This window comes from Notothenia rossii, assembly GCF_949606895.1.
Source record: "Notothenia rossii genome assembly, chromosome: 2".
NCBI lineage: Eukaryota > Metazoa > Chordata > Actinopteri > Perciformes > Nototheniidae > Notothenia > Notothenia rossii.
Genome location: NC_136904.1, coordinates 19,659,041 through 19,682,605, shown reverse-complemented (window position 1 = coordinate 19,682,605; position 23,565 = coordinate 19,659,041). Strand labels below are relative to the sequence as shown.

Genomic DNA, 23,565 nt, shown 5'->3' with positions numbered 1-23,565 from the left:
TACTAGGGGCTATGTCCTGCCACATGTGAGGCTTTATTAGTTTAAGGATATGCTAAAAGGTGTGAAATACAACTAATTTTCTCTTGGATAAAGCAGATAATTGTGAATTCTCATTCAGAATACAAATCACTGTATTCCTGTGCATGAATCAGCTGCACACCTTTAAAACCTGCTCCGTCTGCACAGTAATCAAAGCAGCCTCCCCCCTATCATTCTCACTCACTAACTGAATGCTGTTCTCCAATTAACCATGCAGAACAGGAGAAGAACACATGTTAATTTAATGTAACAAAAATGTTGATTTTCATGCACTCTCCTTTTCAAATATTTATGGGCTAGACTTGAATTTCAAGATGCATCAAAGACTCACAGGGTATGCAAATGTGTCTGCCTTACCCCCCAACAAGTTGGACTGTCTTCATCCACTCCACTATCTGAGCTATGAAGAGGAAGCCATTACAGTCACCTCTGTAGAAATAGGAGTCTATATTTGTGTTTTGAGAACTGTACAGAGTTTGTTGGCACCTGCTCAGCTGCACCCATAACTTGTCATGTTTCACTGTTAAAGTCTGGTGGTAAATTCAACAATAAGAAAATAAAATTAGTTTTTTCTTCTTGCATCATTTTTCTTCCAATGCAAATAACATTCATTTTCAAAGCAGCAATAATGCAGTCAAAAGCAGAATGCTGAAGTGTTTCAAATATATGATTTCACTGCTAAGATGCAATTTTTACAATACAATTTAGTCAGGGTTGACTACAGCATCAGATCAGGCAGCATAGAGTTTACCAGAAAAAAGGCTGAATTTCGTGGCACAGATCCTCAGATTGTTGTCTCTAATACAGTCATCTGCTGTTAGAGGGCTTGAGGAAGTACCTAGGTGTTTCCTGTAGTGACCAATAGGTGGCGTATGAGACACGTGAAACACACATTTCAGTCCCGGGAAGTCCGCTCCTGAAGAGTCTTCACACAGAGCAGATATCACATCATGCGTGGATCTGAACAATTCAGAGTTAGATGGTAGGAGAATTATATCTAATTCAAATATACTGAGATGTTTCACTGTGTTTGAAACACACAATTCTTTAGATTCGTTTAGTTTTCCATTGTTCAGTCTCAGGAGGTGCTCAAAGGGTCTGCAGAACTACAGAAGCAAAAGTTCATTTCGGAAAGGTAAGTCTTACTTTCCTTTTATCTATTCAGTTTTTATATTCTTTTCTGTTCCTTTCTTTCTCGTTTTTACCATTGGCAATTTTTTTAGTAAATTAAACTCAGCATAAAGAAATAAGTGGACATTTCAAACTTGAACCCAAAACTAATTGAATTGAGACAAATTGATCATTGAGATTCTTCTTCATGGAGATGTGGTGCGTTTTACTTCACCTTGAACACAAAAAAGGAAGGGAATGTTGGCTGATGTGGCCAATCCCCTCCTCACACCCCCATCTCTCTCTTTCTCTCTCTCTCTCTCTCTCTCTCTCTCTCTCTCTCTCTCTCTCTCTCTCTCTCTTTCTGTGCTTCTCCTCCCTCTTGCAGCTCTATGTGACTGTGCAGTTAACAATCAGAATTTCATCCTGCTGTCTCCTGTCTTTGTAAGTAACTTTCTTATTTATTTTTATGTGATCCATGATAGTCTGCTGTTGTGACACTTAAGGCATGTGGCAAAGCGAATTCATAGGTAAATGCTGTAATATGCTATATCGGGTATATTTTTGAATGTCACAAAAGGCTGCTGCTGATTTTTAGATTACAACTTTTCCATCAGTTGTCTCGCTCTTGTTTTTCATTTGTGACTCTTCTCTGTTTTGTGTTCTTCTCCATTGACATTTATTTCGTGTGTTTGACATATGTGGGGCCTCTTCCAAGTTCAGCTGATAATTTCAAACACATTTTCATTCAAAACAGAGAAGTGTCTCATTGTAAAAGCCTCTGTTTTAGCGAGAGATCTCAACCTGTGGGTTTCCTAGGTCAGCCGATGGACCTTTGCTGTCATTTCAGACGTCAAACGGCTGGTCGCGGATCTGCTTTGAAACACAATACAGGATTTATATAATTGAATGTTACGGTCTAGCATAATAGTGTTTATACATTAAGGTAGTGAGTTAACACATTTGGTATCTTAAATTATATGTTCTAGAAAAAATATCTTCTTGGATTTTATGCAGACATTTTATAGATTTTATACATACAACAAATACAAAAATGAAAGTAAAACGTTCAATTTGATGCTGGAAAATAACTTTTACCCACGTTACATTATTCTAATCAATTAGAGAACTATTATTTTTATATTGAAAATCGGTCCATTAATACAATTATATAATTCTCAATTTTGAGCATGTCATGAGGATAGCCTACTTTAATTGTGTACCATTTCTAGGAATCAAAACATGTATTCATCAAATAATATGGGTGCGTGGAAATAAATGTTTAACACTCTACTGTACATGACGAGAGGAACGTTGCAAGTACTCTTTATAGGAAAATATGTCAAAAATATATTTTATCTTTTCAAAAGTTGAAGTGCATAATATACATTTCAGTCCAAGAAATATGCAGAAATCTGAAGAGAAGCTGCACACCTCTGGTTAGTACATATACATGTTTTTTTTTCACATGGTCGTTAAATAAGGTATTACAAAGGAAAACATTTGTAGATTTAACTTAGGTGGTGACTGGATTTATGAAAAATAAATACTGTTGTATCACACAAGTTTACACGAGTCCCTGCTGCCCTTTTAGTGAGTCTCACCTGCTCTTATTATCTCATGTCAGCTGAACACATTTTCCTCCAAATAAACGGTAATCTTAAACACTTTCAATGAAGTTGGAGAGTTCAGTAGGCTACGTTAGCTGTCCTCTTTCAAAAATACATTTAAAAAGTGTAGCTTTGTCACTCAAAGTGTTGCACCTCTAAAAGGAAAAAAGTCATCCTTAACTTTGCAGCCGCTGTGCCTGTAAGTAGTGTTCATCTAAGTAAGCTTATTAAACGGACTAAACTGCGGGCAGTTACAACCATCCTCCCTGTCTCCACTTTTATTTCGCCACAAATCTCTCTCTCTCTCTCTCCCCCCCCTCTCTCTCTCTCTCTCTCTCTCTTTCTCTCTCTCTCTCTCTCTCTCTCTCTCTCTCTCTCTCTCATCTCTTGTCTGGGAGGAGGAGGGGGGAGTCCTGCCTCTTTGCCTTCCTCAGATCAATGCCCTGGCCACTCACTTTCTGATGTTGCACGACGGGAAATGCTTTGAATACTTGCGACATGGCTGCGCGCATTGATTGCCAAGATTGACAGCAGCTCTACCCATCGTCTTCTCCTGTCTGAGTGAGAGAGAGAGCGAGATAAAGAACAGATAGGCGAACAACAAAAGCTACTTGTAGTTTTGGACAGCTGAACTTCAGAGTACACGATCCCCTCATATGGCCCCGTGTGAGCACACTTAAGTTTTCGCTCAACAGATAGCTCAGTGATCATTTCTACAGTGTAGCGTTTAGTATAGTGTTTACGCACGGAAAAGGACGAATACACAACTTCTCCACGACTCAGATCATCAAGGTAAACAACACGTTTGCTGTACTTTTCAACATGCTCTATGTTATTCTGACATTTTCACCTTGTGTTTTATTGCTGAATCCTAAAAGTCGAGCGCGCTGTCAGTGAACTTTTCCGGCACAGTGCGCGCGTTTCGCTTTAAAACAATTTAAGAAAGTTATTCATGTTTTGAGCTTAAACGAGTTCGCACATTTTTCCAACGGGGGAAATTACTGTCAAACTTTCAGTATTGTGATTATTTGATGCGTCGCTTTCACCAAAACAAGCGGAGTAAACGCGAGACGAGAGTGGCGCGGGGCTGGCTCCGAGGCGCTCGGGTTCAACTCAGAATCGGTGAATCTGCGTTAAATCTAACACCTAACTTCATTAGAACTATATCCCGAGACAACCTCAACCAGCTTTAAAGGTTTGATATCTCGTTTTTGCTTTGTTTATTTCAGCAGCGTAAAGCCGTGCGAGCGGACTCAGCGGACTGCCTTAACACATAAACTGGACCTCTGTCACCGAGAACATTTACACTTAACGTCACAAACAAGTAGCAAACCTTACTTAACTGTTAAATAGTTTCATGTTTACAGCGCTTTGGTGTTTGTGTTTACATGTCCCGTAACTTTCTTCAGCTGGTGGCAGTTTCCCTTCTGTCCACACAGCGGTACTATTCATTGACAATGACGTGCAGCCTGGTAGGGTTCCCCTCTGCATGTGAGGGGGACACGTTTATTTGAAGCTTTCGCACACTATCTCATATAGGCTACCTCTATAGAGCTCGGGCCACTTTGCCCCCAGAACTGATTATCATCCGTAGATTCCTTTCTGTTTTTTTTATTGACAAAAACCGAGTTTCTGGCCCCCGTATAGCCTGGGAATTTGTTCTTCCTTAACTTTCTCGGAGGGTCAGGGGAATTGACCTCTAAAGAATGCATAAGCCATAAATTAAATTCAACAATCGCACGGCTTGTCCATTTAGAGAAGATGTACTTCAACAGACAGTTTTCCATTTAAGCCGAAGTCTGTGAAGCCCGGAGCTCCGGACCGAACAGAGGATCTCTTGTTAAAAGTGCAAATGTGTTTAATATCATAAGGAGCAATTGTTTTCTTACATTAGACACATTTTAGACATTTTATTTGAGACCATTTATACATTAACCATTTGGCCTTTAAAAAGACAATTATAGTTTAGATATTTTTAGTGCAGAGAACAAACTTTGATCTGGTTGTTTTAGATTTTATTTACAAATATAATGTCTCCGATAAATTGTAATGTTGTGCAAACTTAATAAATATATTTTTACGCTTGTTAAAATATTATTAAAATATCATAAATGAAACATGGTATTGACATCTCAGAGTTGATCCCTCATTTTAAGATGTTTTCCCAAAATGAGACACTCCCTAACACAAACAAGCCTTTATAAAGCGGCTGCGGGATTCCTAATAACATTTTAATACACATATATATTATGCGATGAAAACACTTACAAACTTAATTTGAGTAGTGCAGTTGTGTCATTTTTCTATCAATTAAACGATGATCACATGTGTCGCGTGACCACGCTAATAACGCACCTGTGGCTAATTACTGTAAATGATCTCTCCTTAAAACTCTACAAAAGCACATTCTCGCGGGGTCGCAGTAAACTTTCTATCCTTGTGGTATTTTGTTTTGAACAGTTGCTCTTCCTGTATCTGTGAACGCAGGTTCCCTCATAAGGTAAGAAGGTTCCGGAGACCAAATGCGAGTCTAAATGGCACATTTATAATTAGACTGCCCATTCAGCACATTGTCCTGATTGCTATACAGGGACACTCGGCTCTGTCTCCAGAAGAGTTTGTCTCTGACGGCTTGTGCAGCTCAGCGTGTCACTGCCTGAAAGAGCGAGAGGGGAAGAGTGAAAAGCGGCATTAGAGCCCTTTGATGCCACACACAACCGCACTTGCCTCTTATTTATAATATCTTACTTACATTTCTTGCAGAGAAATAACCGTCTATAATTATTTAGGCTACCTTCTTCCTTTCTAAACTTGTTTGCAGTTTTAACACACAACTTAAATATTGAAAAATATTCCTATAGTTTTGGCAATGGGATTCCTTGAAATAATCCTTGCTGTTTAATCAGTGTTGCCCGGGACATTTCACAGTAACTGTCTCTGATTTAAACATTAATCAAAAACTAAAGACTGGCAATTTGTTGGTACGTGATACTGAACTGAACTGCAGGGCAATAATGTCTTTATCATAATTCACACTGACTGGCCTTACACATTTTCTGTATTTTGAAGGACTAATCTTCAGGTGGATCTTGAGCTTTTTGCAAGACTGAGAAAGGCAGCATTTCCAACCTGGACTCCGCATAAGATAATACACTCGCTAACGCTGAGCAACTACAAAGATTTTTAGGACTTTTATTTTGGCATGAAGGGAGAAGCCACCTGGTTCACTTGTCTAAACACATCCTGCACTCTGTCCAAGTCCAATGTCTCCCGTGTTGCAAGAGCAACTTTGCTGCTGAGATTTTCTTTCATCATTATACATTGAGATTAAGCCTTTTTTTGTTGTTATTTGTTCTATTGAGTGGAAGAGAAATGTTGTTGTGAAATAGCCCATCTGCATTTTTTTGCCATGAACTGAATTGACTTGTAGCTCGACTTTTACCTGTCCTCATCATCTGAAGGTAGGATTTGTTTTAACTGAGCTCTTGTGCCAGTAATTAGTGGGATCAAAGAAAAGGCAGGAGGCAAGTAGGGAGGGAAAGAGAGAGCGATTCAGTAAGAAACGTGCTTAAAGTGATATTGTTTTTCATATAGCTCACCTGTATGTGCACATTGATGCCTTCAGCTTCTACTATTTATACAGAAGGTGAATCTAGTTATTTAGAATAAACAGCAGATGTTTTCCATTGGGAATAGTATTATAACTGTGACTCTCTCTACTTAGAGTCCCTTCATCAGTGTTGAGCTCAAAGATTTATTTTTGTAATTCTAAAAGGGTTTCTTTATGTCACTGCTTCAAAAACAAATATTATTTCTGTAAACGCCACACAGTGATGTGAAATGAAAGTACTGGTTACTGTAGGTTTTACTCTGCCAAAAATTATTCTTTGAAATTACAACCAATTCCAACTCACGATAAGCTGATTTCAAGGACCTAATTCTGCAATTGGACTATAAATTATAATAATGTTTTGTGATTTGAACAATCTCACACACAATATAACAATTTGTGTGATACTGTACGTAGACTATTTAATACAAAGCTATGAGTACGTTGCTCCAGGTCTCCCTAGAATTAAATCTTTCTAAAACGGCTCTTGTTGTATAAGTGTACAGTGCTGCTCTCTCTCTCTGTACGTGTGTGTGTGAGCCTTATGTACGCCTCCTCAGTGTGTGTGCATGCATGAGTGATACTTTCCCCCTGTCAGATATTTTGCAATATAATGTCTTCTTTACTTGGAAAAACACTGCTGTTGATTTTGATTTGAAGCGTCAAAAATCTAAAAAGCCACGCTTTGTCTCCAGACCAGATGCCATTTAGACCAGATAACTGAGACCGTACACATTGTGTTATCTTTCCATGTATACTGTGTTCTGCAGAAATACAGCTTTTGTGTTGCAAGTGACAGGCTGCTGCCAGGATGTGAGCAGGGAGGTGGAAGCTATAGAGGTGGGGGTGGGGGTGTACAGGTACTATGTCTCCCTCGCTATGTGGTGGTGGAGGGAGCGGCGGAGACCTGATGATAAACAAGAGGGGAAGAGGTAAACAACAGCAGGCCTGGTATAGGTAGAGGAGGGGGGCAGCAGGAGGGTGGAGGACTGCAGGAGATAATAAATGTGGCAGCACATGTTGTGACATATGTCTTAAGTGTTATCTAATTTGCTTTAGAACATTTCAACAATGATCAAAATTTATGGGAACATGCCATAGTATTTTTTTAGGCTAATGTGTCCCCTTCAACAAGAAGTTTCTGTCATGTTGGTAACATGTCAGTTCTGTCACGATGCCTAACGCGACATAGTGATTAGCCGATGCACGGTGTTATGTATAATGAATGTATGCCTCTCTGTGTACACTAAAGTACATTTGGTAGTTCAGGTTTTTGAGGCTTCGTGGCTTTAAGAAAACCAGTACGGTTTAGATGTGTTCTGTTTGGATGGATAGGATTTGTGCTTGTACAGGAGGAAATTGTGGTTTTTCTAAATGTGATCAATTGTCACTTCTTGTAGAGGAGAAATAGCAATGAAATCAACCTTCAACTGAGTTATTAAGAGGTTACATTGGGGATATCGCATCCACAAGTCACCGTTTTACACGAAAAAGCTGAGAGGAAGTAGAGGCAGGGTAATACAACGATGTAATATACAATGTTGTTTAAGGATAATCTAAAGCATTTCAAATTGTATCCACGTTTCTCTAATGTGAAAGGTTTAAACTTGAGTACACGGTATTCTTTCATTCAGAAACAAATGGCACCTATGTGCTCCAGCACTAAACATCGACACGGGCATGGGGCAGTTTTTTCTGCTCTTAGAAAATGATCTAGAAAATTAGATCTCCGTGTCCCTCTGGCTGCTGTAAGTGAACAGCATTGCTGACATTAAAGGATTACAGATGAAAAAAAAATCAAAATATGTGTATCTTCACAGGAGCGGCATAATTGCACAAGTAACCTAAGTGGCCCATTTTGATCTGTATCATTCAGTCTCCCACCGAAAATGTTTTTCAAAAAAATAATTGGACATTTTCTCTTAGTCCATAGCATAGTTGTGCATAATTAACTTTGACATCAAAATGCAACAGTCTAGGCTATGGTAAGTAGCTTCTGTTGATTTTTTTTAAATCACAGATTAATATGTAGAATTAATTGGTGGGCCCTTGGTGGCCACGTGTTTCTGACACAGGTCTGGGACTGTGATCAGGTGCTGGAATTAGTCGGGCTCATTGTTTTTTATGAATCAAATGAAGATTTGTACAGTGGCAGTGTGAAGATGGTTGCCTTTATTTCCATATCAAAGAGGCACACACTGCAGCCGGGCAGTAATTAAAATGTGGTGGATTTGAGTACACACACACACACACACACACACACACACACACACACACACACACACACACACACACACACACACACACACACACACACACACACACACACACATGCAGCATATGGACCAAGGCTGATAACTGTTGTGTGAAAAGAGTGCAGGTGGTTAAAACTGAATTTTAACACTGATGTCGGGCCATGGTCCTTTTGGGTACATAATCCAAAGCCATTTTTCTTTTTTTGTGGGAACCATTTTGTGAGCTACAGTTTGAGAGAGCCATGCAGTAATTATTTTTTTACTTTGACTCAGAAACAGCTTTTACTGACTGCACTCACACCAACCTTTAATCTAAGTCAAAAAGAAATAATATATGTTTATCAATCTTTGAACTTTTAATAGATAGACAGATATACAACCTAAACTTTTTGAGTGACCTTGCTGCTGGATGCTGGGGAGTATTATAATAAGAACAGGGGGAAGTTGCTGTGATCTTTTGCCCCTAGTGATTTCTGTCCTACTAGAATTGGAGAAGCTCTGAAGACCTAAGATTGTGTCTTGTGTGTGAACAAGGGAAAAGAGATTAGTGTAATGCGGGTTTTTGCGCTGCTCTGACACAAAAGCGCCACAACAAGCCTTTTTCCTTGTGATCCCCCCCCATTGTGCTTGGTTCAGGTCCTCCCATGGGCCAGCCAGTGCCTTGGAGGAAGTGTTAAAGGACTCTGAAGATATCACTTGAGCCAAGACGGGCAGCTGTGACGCTGAGAATTTGTGTAAAATAATGTGAAAGAAGGCCATTAAACCTCATCCTCTCCTAAGGGAGAAATAGCACAAGTATGGCATGGAAAACCTACAGTTTTTGGATTTACTTTTTGTTATGAATAACCCTATTGAAGGCAATAGTTATTTTTATATCCAAACACAGGGTCCCACATCTGTAAAAGCTGAACGATTAGACATTATCCAGTTGGTGGAGGTTGAAAGCCAGCCTGATCGACACACAATGTAAAATATGCTCCGTTTAGTTGTGACTAAGCTAGCTCCTCAGGCCTCTTTACTCTGCGGTCCAGCCTTTAGAAGACTGGAAGCCGCTTTGTTGGCTCACGATTGGTTTCCTATCAGATTGGCAACTTTACATTACTGTGTGCACATTTGTGTGTGTGCTCTTACAGTGTTTGCAAATGTGTTGATCCACATACTTTCGAGATATGTGATTTGAACGCACAATGGTATGGTGTTGACATGGCCATGATTCGCTATTTTTACTGTTCTAGATATTTTACTAGAGCACCTTCACCATGTAATTCCATAATGGTCTGAAAGGCAATACATTCAATATTAACAACAACATATATTTGTTGATACAAATCTTTAACCTTAACATTTACTCTTTGCTGTCAGTGCATTCAATACATACGTTTCAAGACAGGCCTCAGGACAAAAACGACTTATGTTTTTGCTGCAGCTGAATTCCAAGCTCTCCAGATAATGTGTCAGCCCTCTTGGATGGAAAAAAATACTGATCAACCACTTGCATCATGGAGCTCCTACTGTGACATCTAAAACAGGCAAGAAGTTTTGGAAAAGACAAGACTTATTGGGCCAGAAAACAGATTCCCAACAGTTTTTCCTGTGGAAAATGCTGATGTTTGATGCCAAAAATAAATAAAAGTGACAAAGACGGAGGGTGGGGGGATTGATGGAAACGGTCTTGTGGCTAAAGTTTTGATGAAGTTAACCATAGCATCTCTTCTGCCTAGGTCTTTTGTTTCCTTTCGGAATAATTTTTTTACACTGACTTGGATGTGTTACAAGGCTTTGCCCTTCATGTGCATTATGAGAAAATGACTTCAGCAGACGCGACCACAAGCTTTCTCTTGCTCTCTGTCTGTCTTTGGTATTCTCTCTCTATCTTAAATCATGATGTTAGTGTACACGCTGCATCAGACCCTTCTGATTATGTGTAAGTACATCATATTCAGTCTCCTTTTGTCTAAGTAAGACATTGACTTTTCTCCTGAACCGCATATTGTCAATTGTTCCCAGGGGAAATCTTGTATTCTCAAGGTTGTTGAGAATACTTCTTGGGTACTGTACTTATTGGGTGGAAATAAACCGAGTGGTGGCATCAAAGCAGTGGTTGCCTTTTCCCCTCTCACTTGTTTCCAAATGGCACATATTCCTTCCCTGTCTACTGCGGGTACATGGTTAATGCTGGAGCAACTTTATCCATCACTCTGTCTACTTGTGCCCCAACATAACCATAAGCACTTTGGAGCTTGGAAAATATTAACTTTCATAATAACCAGAATTTGAATTCACATTATGTTCTTGTTCTTTAAGGGTTCATGAATTAACAAACATGCTTTAGAAAAAACTGTTGAATACAGTGGAAACATTTTGCAGTCTAGGTGAAACTACGTAACTCCGGGTTGGCCCAACTGCAGCTACATTGAGGAAAGCCCAGAAAGCCTGACTCCGAGCTCAAAGAACAAAGCGAAAAGTAGCGTCTATGATAATCACTTTCTTGAATGGGACTAAAAAGAGAAATCTGCTGAGATGACAGAGAAAGCATGTGGTTTGGCCAATGCAGTATATTTCCCATGAGCCTCTTTGACAAACTGAGGGGATAGCCACTCTGGCACACGCCACCCACCCACATAAAATCTAGACACACACAAAGACACACACACAATACACAGTGCTGTTTCTGCCAGGCAGTATGGGTGTAGAAACCTCTGGTAGGGGAGGATGATTGACAAGAGGTGGGTGAGGACTAGACTGAGGGGCACTAGTGGAAGATGGGAGGGGTGGTCCTTACTGACGAACACTAACACTCTGTATTTTTTCCGCCAGACAGGACAGTTAGTAAAAACTTTGCTGAGGAGAGTGGAATGACATCGTGGAACAAGTATTAAGGACCTAAGATGTTTAGATTGAATGTTTAGAAAGATTGATCTTTTGCTTTTGCTGGACTATTGTACGATCAAAATGAATGAGGCTGCAGACTGCATACAAATATATACAAATGACCTCAAAAACCCTCCCTCCTACAATTATGTTCATATGCTGTTAATTTGCGATAGCGATTTACGTTCACTGTCAAAACTTGATCGCAGAGTTAGTTTGTCCTACCGCAGTGTAAAGTCACAGGGTGGAGGCATCCCATCACAGTTGACTTTTTAAATATTTACCAAGATCATGATATTTCTGCCAACCCTAACGAAGTGTTTTAGTTTCCCAACCTTAACCATAATGTATCTCTGACCTCAGCGTTTCCCTAACTCTAACCAATTGCATTTGCGATGCCTAAAAATATCCATAAAAACATAATGTTGAGTCGATAATTTAGCAAAAGACAAATGAAGAACGCTGACAACTTTATGCATCCAATCTGACAACCTTCAATTCACCCAAAAACATAATATTAATTGAAAATAATGTCAACATGGAAATAAGCTAAAGAAGGCGCTCTGTAATCTTACCATCACGACACGCAGGGCTATGGTTGCATATTTTTTGTGTTAGTAAGTAGAAAGTCTTTATGTCCTTGGTTACGGGTGGGGTTGAGGGTTGAGGGTAAACTGTTGAGGTACAATGTTCCTCCTTATCCTCAGTAAAGCTACATTTATTGGTTACCATCTGCAGGGTGGAGGAGTTTGGCTTTGTGGACAGGCCAAAGAAAGGCTTCTAATTAAACAGTCATCATTATCAACTTGTGGTCAGTGATCATCATCTCCAACACTGGTTCTCCAAGATTAACATGGAATCATTGAGGTTTTTCCTGAAGCTTATGCTGGACTGAATTAGAAGAAGAAACAGAGGAGAAAAGTGCTAGCAAGATTTTTTTCTTCTCTTGGCAGAACAGATAGTATGAGGCCCTGTGCCATATCCACTCAGGTTAAAACAATTACCCGACATCAGAGAACGCCGTAGAGCCTCGATGCTGGCACCAACGTCATGCGTTTGACTGCTTCAGGCCATGGTTTCAGACATGGCCAAGTGTCACATGTAAGCGGAGCTTTCGATAATTTCAATTAGTGTAAGAGGGTGTGCCTGCAGTATCCGTATCACTGCTGCTGGAGGAGCTTTCCTTTGAGGTTGACAGGCCCTTAATATAGTATTTCTGGGTTTGATTTGTGAGTGACACAGGCGCTTCAAGAGGATGGCAAAATAGTTTATTAGGACCTAATTAGAGCTCTGTGATTAAAGGGGAAGTGACTGTGATTAGGAGACCTGCAGATGATGTGGAAACATGGATGAATATTCAGAGGAGAAACAGCACAGTATCTATTAGTCTGTGTGTGTTTTGTGTGTGTATGCCTTTGTCAAATAAGAGCATGAGAGTATGCGCTGCCTCGGAGCAGTCGCGTTATGATATCAGATATACGCAGAAGAGGAACTTTATAACTTAAGCTATGCGGCAGAAAATGGACAAGTGGATATGCTACTATAACCCTACAGCTAATGTAAGTATATGCAATTGCTAGATGCAGGAACTCAGAATTGGGATGAGCAGCTCTTATGCCCCAAACAATAAAAAAACAATTAGGATGATTTTATCAGTTTATTTCTTTATGGTTTATAAGCATGTAAGAGTAATGCTGCGGACTTTCACAGCCAATTGAACATGAAACCATGAGGAATGTAGTGCAAAGCCAGGTCTACTTTGGGAAGCTTAGGGCACGAGTGAAGAATCACACATTCTTGTGGACTTCAGCGTGCATGCTGTTTAATCAGAGGGACAAATGGTCTTAATATTATAAGTCTTCATCAATGGGAAGATAAGATTTGGACTTTCTTTCTTTTCGCCTCACAAACTTTTAACTTTTTCAGATATGTGATAGCCACCTCCATTAGAAAGCATTCATGAGTGTTCTGAGGGGCAGGAGATTGTCAGCAGGGCCTTGTGATTTTACAATTTCACAACTGACTTCCTCCTTAAAATGACACAGGCTTACCTGCCCATTACTCCCTTTGATTTCTACAGTACATGCTTCTGCGCTCTGAGAGGTATTCATAATAAGCTTAAACTCCACTGGCTTCATTGCTAAAGGGTGCTTATCTCCCGGCTATTCAAGAGAAAGAAGGGTCATATTTTTTCCAATTTCAACATTTCACTGTTCGACCACTCTGCCCGAAACCACGTTTAGGGGGCTGATGTGGAGAGTACACACACACACACACACACACACACACACACACACACACACACACACACACACACACACACACACACACACACACACACACACTCTTTTGCCATTTTAACATTTTCATAGTACAGCTGTGGATTTTTTTTTCTAGATGGTAGTCACACATCTTTTTACATTTTGTATTCAGCACACATTTTACATTTAATTTCCAAAGGTTGTTGGCTTTGCTCATTCAATTACGATGTACGTTGTTATATTCCTAACGACAGAATTCTGTAAAAGCGTTTTCCTTTTATTTCATAGATCATACTTACCTCGGAGTACTTATTGCATGTTTGGACACGCAATTTAATCTATTTACATTTTCATTTTGCCCCAATGGAATGTTCAAAGCACACTCGGCTTCAAAATGTATACTCATATGTAATGTATGATATACTTGAAAACGAGTTTGCGGTGGGCAGTAGTGGCAATGGAGGCCCTTCTCTCTTTTGCTTGGAGCAATGTCAGTTTTTCTTGTAGAATAATGAGAAGCATGTGTTGGGCAAGTGAAGAAAACACAGTTCATGTGACCCACCTGTCGTGTTTGCAGCACAGTTAACACCAACCTCATGTTACTATTGTCTAGACAGCCACACACCAGCCTCTTCCCCCTGCTCTTCTACTGCTTTTAGAGGGGCTTTGCAAAGACACCTGATGGTGCTTGGTCTAATAGTATAACATGGAAGTCAGCTAAATACTTGAAGTGAAAAACGAAACCTTAATGATTACCATCATTTAAATAATCTGTAGGTGCAAAGTGTTTGTTTAAACTACATTTTCTCCAGCAGTTAACCGTGTGCAGTAGGTTTGTGCTGTGAGTCTAAGTGCTCCCCAGCCCTCTGCCTGTAGCCTCAGCCTGCTGGGTTTCTCAGTTTTACCGTTGCTTGTGCCATGCTGTAATGGGCTCCCAGGACATGATGGGAATATAATAACTGCTTGACGATGTTTTCCTTACCCCCCTCATTCTCCACTAAATGTAAAATGTGCCCAGAAACATGGCATATATGGCACAGGTTGTGATGTCAGTTGTTATTGCTGGATATGCGAACCAGTAAATGTTGGATTATTTTCCACAATCTGCTGTGCAGAGTGCATTATGTCACAAAGGCCACATTGTAGCTAGTTAGGGTGTAACGCAGTGTTGTCTTTCTCTCTCTTTTTCTTTCCCTTGTTCTGCATTGCTCAGCCACCTTCTGTGCCTGCAGTCCAGACTACAGCCCTACTTTATTCACATTTACTTTGCCTGTACTGCAATCAATGAACAATGGGCCAATAGCATACCTATGTGATGGGGGAAAGTCATGCATTAAAACCGTGTTCAGACTAATGGCCAACACTGTTATACTGACTCCATCTTTTCCCCCCTCCTGATCTTAAATTACTTGCAAAATTGCTGTGGATATCTTGCTGATATAATAATAATATTAAAGCAGATTTTTTTTATTATGGGGTGTTCAAACATTTGTACAGATAAAGTAAGTCAAATGCATGCTCTGTGAAACTCAAATTTAGATTATTAGATAAATTAAGTGATGATGATGAATATATTCCTTTGCTGTACATTTGGGACTCCTGCTTTTGTTAAATGCAGCATGGAATCGAAGAGCCTCCTGTTTTTCCGCTAATTAAATTTGCCACTAACATACGCTGGCAGAAACCTCTTACCTTGTTTGACTTATTTATTGCCTGACTGTGGAGGTAATTTGACCTCTCATTTGCAAGGATCTTTTTTAATCCAGAAAAGGAGTGTTAAACTCAATTATACCAGTGATCAGTTGCTCAAACACTACATTTGTTTTCTTCTGGGTGGACAAGCCAAGTAGAGCCCTGCTCTCAGCTCCTCGTTCCTTACTCCTGGCCCTTTCACCCCTACAGTGCAACAAGGGGGGAGAGGTAAATTAGGATAAGAGAGGAATGGGGATGGGGGGCGGGAGGGCGACATGCGTGAGAGGAGAAAGGGAGAATGGAGAAAAAGAGAGAGAGAGGCAGAGAGAGAGAGGAAAGTGCCTTACAGTTCCTGCCATGTCACTGGAGATTTGTGTCCTCCTTTTAAATCATTTCCCTCTTAAGAAGATTAAGAAGGCAGAAATATTCTCAAACTGATCATTTTCCCTCCCCCTAAATGGACTCATTTGCATTTGCAAACGCTGCTATTAATTGTGGATTTAAAAAAAGACAAATGGCCTCTGCAACTGTAAATAATAAGAAAAAGAGAGGTTATAATGTTAATTGTTAAAATGGCTGTACAGAGGCCATTGGAGCCTCAGTAAAGCATGTGTCCCCATCAGATTCAGATTTACTCCATGTGTACGCTGCAGTACAGATTATGATTTACATTTTTTTAATCAAGATTTCAGTTTCAAGTTATCCTTTTTGTCTGCTCCTGTTTTGTCAGTCATTCATATGGTTCGGAATATTCAAGTAGAAAAAAAGGCGATACATTGAATGACTTTTTCTTCAGGATGTAGAGAATTATGCGGTGAAATTATGTTTTACTGTAGAGCACAGAATTGGGCTATACAGTATGAATGGAAGATAAAGACACATTTTCAACATTGTATAAAAGTGTTCATCTTCCGTCCTTCCTTTTTGCAGATCACTGCAGCCCATTTAAGAGTTTCTTTACTCTGTTACATGCTACAAAGGTTTCGCACATGGCCTTTGTTAAAGTTGTCAGCCTGCATTGTGCTGAGCTTGCCGCTAAAACAATTATTTGACAACTTAAGTCTGCCTCTGCAAATCGAAAATGTGAGACAGTAATAAAAGTAATTGGTGGAAAAGGCCACTATCAAATAGTGCGTCCCTGCTTCTCCTCGAACAAGGAAAACACTGAATAATTTGCGGACACCAATGCCTTGTTGTAACCTGATCATTTATGGATCAGTTGTTTCCTTTCTGGTTTAATTCACCATGTGATTGATTTTCAGTGCAGTACTGTTGGAAAATATCCACACTAAACCGTGCCTGAAATAGGGAATCATTTGAATACAGATGCTTACGGCTTAGGCCTTGTCACTGGAAACCACTCGGAGCCAGGAGACAATTGCAGGTTGATTATGTTGCTTCTGACAGAAGTTGTAAGTCCTTTGTGCAAGGCAGGGGTATTTGCATCTAAATGCTTATTGTAGACATCTAAACAGCATAAAGACTGATTGTAAATGCCAGCTGTTGGGCTGTACTCGGGAATAAAAAAAGAATTTCAATAAGGAAAATTGGGATGGAAATGAGGAAATTATTTTCAAACAGTGGAGCTGAAATCAATAAGTAGGAAATGGAGGCGTTTATTGTGCTGGTTGTATTTGTCATCTTTATGGAGCGTGTTTGTACAATCACATATGAATCTATTTACAGTTAGCTACTGTATGTTGTATTTTAACCAGTGGAAACACTGTCTTCTATTCGTATGAATTATGTCTTATTCTTTGATAACAGCTGCAAACTGTTTGAATTTATTTGACATGTAACTAGGTTGCAAAGCAGGTGGAAGAGATGGGTGAAATGTTTTCAAATTGCTGTTGGTTAATTCATCAGATTGGAAATATAATACATTTGACATATGCCTGTTGGAAATGTGATGTTATGCTTAAAGTTATTTGAGATAATTATTTTCCAACCTTTGTAATACTTGTGTGTGAGTGCATGTGTCTGTATGTGCACTCTGTATGGAAGCGCAGTCATACAGTATATGTGGGTGTACATGTGTGTGTGTGCCTTGTGCCCAGAGCAGAGTGATGCCCCTGCTGATTCTGCTCCTCTAGCTCTTTGTCCTGCAGCACTCAGTGTGTCTGCCTCCTCGGGAGACTGGCAGGCTTCTCTAGTGTGGCACCACAAAGGCCCAGCCTCCTTTGAGGTGTTAAAAACTTCCATTTATGCATCTCCCTGGACAAAAAAACACCAAGCCCATTTGAGTCCAGTAGCAACACAGGCAGACATTGTGGCCACGCTTCTCTAGCACTCATTTCACAGATTCTAAAACCAGTATGTGGTGAACAGGATTTGAGGGGCTAAAGTGCCCCGTGAGGGCCAGGCGATAAGAGGGGAGAAACGCCACCACGCAGTAAACTAGAAGATGGGTCCGGGAAAATAAACACATTACCTGGGAGAGAGGGATAGACTTGTTTTCATACCCCTTCCCCCAACACACACAAACCTCACACTCAATAAGTAAGAGACTGAAAAAGAAAAGAAAATATGTGTGTATATCTCGGAAGTTAAGAAAAGAGGTCTCATCATTGTACAGAAAGACAAGCCTATAATGGGTTCTCTGTCTTTGGAGTGAAGAATATGTGAGAGGGAATCAAAGAGAATTGATAGGTTGCATGCCCGCCTGTTAGGAGCACTGGGGACCGAGTGGAGGAAAACATTCTATTTGCTGGTCGTTTCTCTCCCTCCACCCTGCCTCAACCCAGCTGCCCAGCAAATAGACTTGTATTCTTGTTATTTGACGCAGAGGAAATGATGATAATATATTGGCCAAGCAGCACATCAAAAGCCTTGTTCGGCCAGAGAACTGTATCCGTATCAGGCTATTGCTTGTCACAAACTGTGTTAAAGAGCTGCTGATTTTGTTCTGCTTTATCTGACACTATTGCACTTTGAGTCTGCCAAAATACCAGTCACTGTTTTACACCCAACAAAGATATTTTAACTGGAGCGACGCTCTGGTAGTAATTCCTGACACGTTGGTGCTAGACATTTTGTGAGTGTCTAGTCTGCTGTAGTTCCAGAGAAAGAAAAAAGGCCGTTTGAGAAAGACAGAGGGTAAAGATAAAGAGAGGAGAGATTTTCTAAGGCTGTGACAGTTAATGGTGAGCTGGAGCATGAAACAGCTGTTTGCACGTGATTGACCTGTTTCCAACACCAAATAACTCAATGATATGGTGGATCTGTTGAAGAAATACAGCCTGTCTAATAACACTACACTGGACTTCTTATTTTTTCTTCACGGCTTTCCCTAGTTTATCTCACCAGTAGGAAATGGTTAAATCCATGAGCTAACAATGACACCACAACCAGTCTGTGCCGAAGTGTCCACAGTCTACCTGAGCACTAGCTGTTTCCTGAACAGTAATATCCTCTATTCTCGGTGATGGTGATTACTCAGTGCATGGAAGCTGTCATTTCATATTTCACAGATGATGCTACTGCAGAGAGGATTGACTTTATAGAACTGGATATTTAACAGACAATCACATGTGTTCAATTACTATACCAGAATGTTCTGCGCTTCACCCCCTCGCCCTCCACACGGCCCCCCTCCTCTTCCTCCCATTTCCCTATTTCCCCTGGGACCACTGCTATAGCCTCACCTCATTGCATCCCAGACTCCCCCATGTAGTCCCGGCCTGACTGACTGTGTGGCTGCTGCTTCTGCAGAGATAACCAAACAGCATCCAGGTATGGGAGCAGCCTGCTGATGGCATAGATTACCTCTATTGTCAAAATAACTAACTCTGCAGAATTCCTACTTTAGCGTGTTGGACGCAGGGGAAAGTGAGGATTTGGAATAGAGGATTTGGAGGATAAATATATATATATTTTTAACATGTTGCAGATCTGGATGAATTCTAAACAAGTTAAGGTACAACTTTTTTGGCTTGCCTCATGAATATCCACCAAAACGGTACTATGTAAACCTACATGCAATTTAATGATGTCCCATATATAGTAGTTTTAATTCAATTTGGAATTAAATTATATAAAAAATAAAACGTTGAAGTCGGGACATCTTTGTAGTGGTTGGTCTCCCCTGTGCTCTATACAGTTGCAGTAATGTTGCCTATTGATACTGAGCCACTGTCACATGATGGTTGAAAAACACGACTCTCAGGGAAAATGAAGTCATAGCCCACATCGTACATGAACATATGTCTGGAATTTGAAGCTTCAGAAGATTGAAAGTGATCTTATTGAGCTGAGATTGTGAAAATTATTTTGTCACGTATTGTACAAGAGGCTTTAACGCAAGTGAATATTGAGGCAGTTTGTTTGATGTGTAATACAAACATAGACGAAATTCCTCCTGGTAGATTTAATTGAATGGGTAGCCCTTCTTTTCCAACTGTACTTTTGCACAAATGTGGAATTTAGAATTAGTGTTATGTCTACACTAATTGTATACGCCACCCAGCCATATCAAAATTCAAGAATTGTGTTTTTTTATGCACCCTTGTGTGTGTGTGTGTGTGTGTGTGTGTGTGTGTGTGTGTGTGTGTGTGTGTGTGTGTGTGTGTGTGTGTGTGTGTGTGTGTGTGTGTGTGTGTGTGTGTGTGTGTGTGTGTGTGTGTGTGTGTGTGTGTGTGTGTGTGTGTGTGTGTGTGTGTGTGTGTGTGTGTGTGTGTGTGTGTGTGTGTGTGTGTGTGTGTGTGTGTGTGTGTGTGTGTGTGTGTGTGTGTGTGTGTGTGTGTGTGTGTGTGTGTGTGTGTGTGTGTGTGTGTGTGTGTGTGTGTGTGTGTGTGAGAACTATAGATAACCTGGGTCCTATTCTGGGATCAGTGACATATTATCCAAATGGTGTTCCCAGTTTTGTTTTACTGACATTTTACAAAGCACAGGCAAAATGGTTTCTATAGCTATACTGAGTTTAGGTACTGGTTGGCAGGTACTGAAAGTATTCCATGACAAATCATATAAAATATTTCGTAGCATTTGAATTGTGGATTTGTGTGTGTGTGTTTGTGTGTGTGTGTTTGGTAGCCATGACCAGCCTCAGCTTGAGAAAAGGCCACTCTTTGACAGAAATGCCACAGGTGGCTGTGAGCTCTCTGTCTCTGCTCCTTTGATGTCAGTCTGTTTGAATATTTGTATCTGAGAGCTAAACCTCCCGTATTTTTAACGGACAAATAGTGTTGCGACTGCTCACTCGTGGCCTAATGGAGCAACATTTATTTTTCCTCTTAACCTCACAGTTTCCGACGCCAAACAAAATAATTATAATGGGAAATAGATATTTTAAGTGTGTTTCTATTTGTTTATAAAAATGTGGTGAAACTAATAATTTGAATTTGGGGTTGACTGAAATTGTGTTTAATAAGTCCCAGATCTGCTAATTAGGAATGGGGATTGCCTGTTTTATGTTTCCTCCCCGTAGGTTTAATTCACAGCAGGAAAAAAGCTGCTTCATGCAGCTACAATAGGCCGGTTGACACTGAGTCTTATTACGCCACAGGGATTACTACATTCATTATAATATAATGTGGGTACTCTCATTATTTGCAATTATAAATTCCTTTTGTTTTTTCCCTCATACAGATAATTGACTAAAACAACCAATGAATAAAGGATACATTTCCCCATTTATTATTTACCTCATTGTTCCCAATTAACATCAGATTATGAATTCAAAGATTTGTTAATGTCTACCCTCTGTAATTGTAAGAGCACTCATTTATTTAGGGACAACAGGAATTAAGTCTATAGTCAGATGTTTGACAAAGACTGGTTTAATGAATTACCATCCATGTAATATGTGGTTTCTCCAGCAGGCATGGATTGTTGTGCAGACTGAATAGCTTCTTATACAATTTAATGGTGTGTGTGTTAGTGAGTACAGGAGTGGGTGGATGCAGCAGGAGCACAGTTCAGAACACTGAAATAGTGTGTGTTTAGCGTCATTTGAGAGGCAGGAGTAGACTTTTAACTCAGAGGTGCTATTCATGAAACAGCTTTCCATTCAGCCGGGGTCACCTGGGTCCCCTCTCCCCCATTGTCACCTCCAGCCTCAAGGCTACCACATTCAGACCCGTCTGCAACTCCTGCCTTTATCTGGCTCTTTCTGTTAGCCCTCCAGACTCCCACGTAGCTGACACCGCGCTGTGCTCTGACAACAATGCAGAGGTAGTTGGTACATTTATCTGGTCTTATTGATGGTGCTTTGTTGGCCCCGGCGATGGTAGACTGAGGTGCTGTAGCGCAAATTAGTAACAGATCAGTTAAGCGTGACCTCAAAAAACCCTTGGCCTTGTTTAATTGGCAGTGCTGAGGCTGACTAATTGTATAAATCAGATGGTAATGAGATCTTGGCTTATTGTGAAAAACAAGATCATGTGAGAAAATGAACATGAATGAGCATAACAGCATTTTCTTCCCTTGAACTAGAGGGTGTGATCAGTGAGGGGTTATCTCTCTATTGTCATTACTGATGAAAGTGTACGGAGCCTTAAAGTGTATGCTTGTGTACTGTACTGAGTTTTCTGTTTATTTGCTGGTTCTTTGAAAAATCTCTGAAGTTGAAGCACTTAAACAGACAAGCGGAAACTAGCAGAGCATGGCCCCGTAATAAATCCTTAGCATGCAGTGCTTGAAGAAAGAAAGCAAAATTAAATAAAACAACTGCTTTTATATGAAAGCTGTTTATTAGAGAAGTCAACCAACTGGAAGACAGATTAATGAGGTGGCAGAGAAGTAGATTTTAAACATTATGTAGGACGGATTCCCATTGGTGACAGCTGTGAGGACTGGAGGTCTAACAAAGCTGTTTTACATTAGCTCAGCTGTGGAGACTCTGACCCTCAGCCAACAGTCACTATGGCCTCAATTCGCTTCCCCTTGTTCTCTCTCTATTTGTTCTGATGTAGGTAAATACAGTTATCTAAGACCAATGTTGATTTGAACCATGTTTGAAAAATACTTGAGTTTTCTTTTAAATGGAAGAGATTAAATCAGGTTTACATGTCCTATTTTTGGTGGTATTGTATTAGTGTGTTTTGATGCACCCTAATCCTAATGTGTGAATTAGAATAGAACACATTTATACGGTAGTTATTATTACCAATGTAGAATGCACAGACACACTTTAAAATAGTTAAATGTTGTCTTCTTTTTGCTTACATTTCAGGTTTTTACATGAATTCAAAATAAACCGACCAGTGAACGCTGCAAGCTGGGGATTGAGTCTTTCAGTTCTTGTAAGTATCAATTTACCTTTTCAGCTGTTTCTGTCTTACTTCCACATTTCTCCTACACCCCTGCTGTCATTCACCCACACTGAACACCTGCATCAAATGAGGTGGACAATTGGATAGGCACACAATGTATGCACAATTACACACTTATGTCAGCACAAAGTTTCTGACAGAAGACCTTTTAAATATTAGATCCTTATCCTTAATACTTATTTTTCTCCCGTGTTTTTTTGCTTCCAATTTCTTTTGTGGTTTCTCAGGATAATTTTTTTTCTTCTTTAAAATGTTATTGCTCATTATGTGATATAATCCACTTTCTTGTGTGGGAGTTGCAATTTGAAGGTCAAATCAGGCATTCTAGTATTTAATGGTAGGAATGTGGTGGAGAAAAATAATCCCTTTTCCTACACTAGAAAAAGAAAACATGAGAGAGATAAAAGCATTTTAACCTTGAACTACAGTGCTTCTAGGATCGTTCAACTGCACATAAACAACTTTCATGGGTTAAAACATAATTTCCAATAAAACTCAGCATGTATTTGGGCTTCTTATGTCCTTAACATAATACTATATAATACTACAAATATATCTACTACATATGTACAGGTACTGTATAAAAACACACTGTTGGGTCACAGCATGGTTGGTTGATTAATATATGTGGGTTAAAAAGAGGTTTGAGTGAAAAAATTCAAAGCAATAGTGTTTCTATGAAATGCACACTTTGCTATAAAAATAATAAAGAGTACTACGCAGTCAACTGTGCATCCATAAAAATAATATTACTTAAACAATCTTTGCACAGCCTCTGCTTGAGCAGGTTTTCTAATAAAAATGTATCTTAGATATTAAGCAAATAAAGGTGAGGAACTTCATTGA

The 23,565-nt window shown here is 39.8% G+C and overlaps 1 protein-coding gene across 10 annotated transcripts in view; it reads left to right on the top strand.

Annotated features, from left to right (window-relative positions):
* Positions 1-1,563: 1,563 nt before the first annotated feature.
* The window catches only part of sox6 (SRY-box transcription factor 6), a 132,199-nt gene continuing 110,197 nt past the window's right edge, over positions 1,564-23,565 (top strand). For 4 of the 10 annotated variants that reach the window (XM_079663485.1, XM_079663486.1, XM_079663483.1 and 1 more), the window contains exons 1-2: positions 3,162-3,551; positions 22,620-22,689. The gene's annotated coding sequence lies outside the window, so the exon portion shown is untranslated. Of the gene's footprint in view, positions 1,594-3,161; positions 3,552-5,233; positions 5,260-22,619; positions 22,690-23,565 lie in introns of those variants that run through there. The other 6 variants (XM_079663487.1, XM_079663484.1, XM_079663479.1 and 3 more) reach the window with 4 other exon arrangements.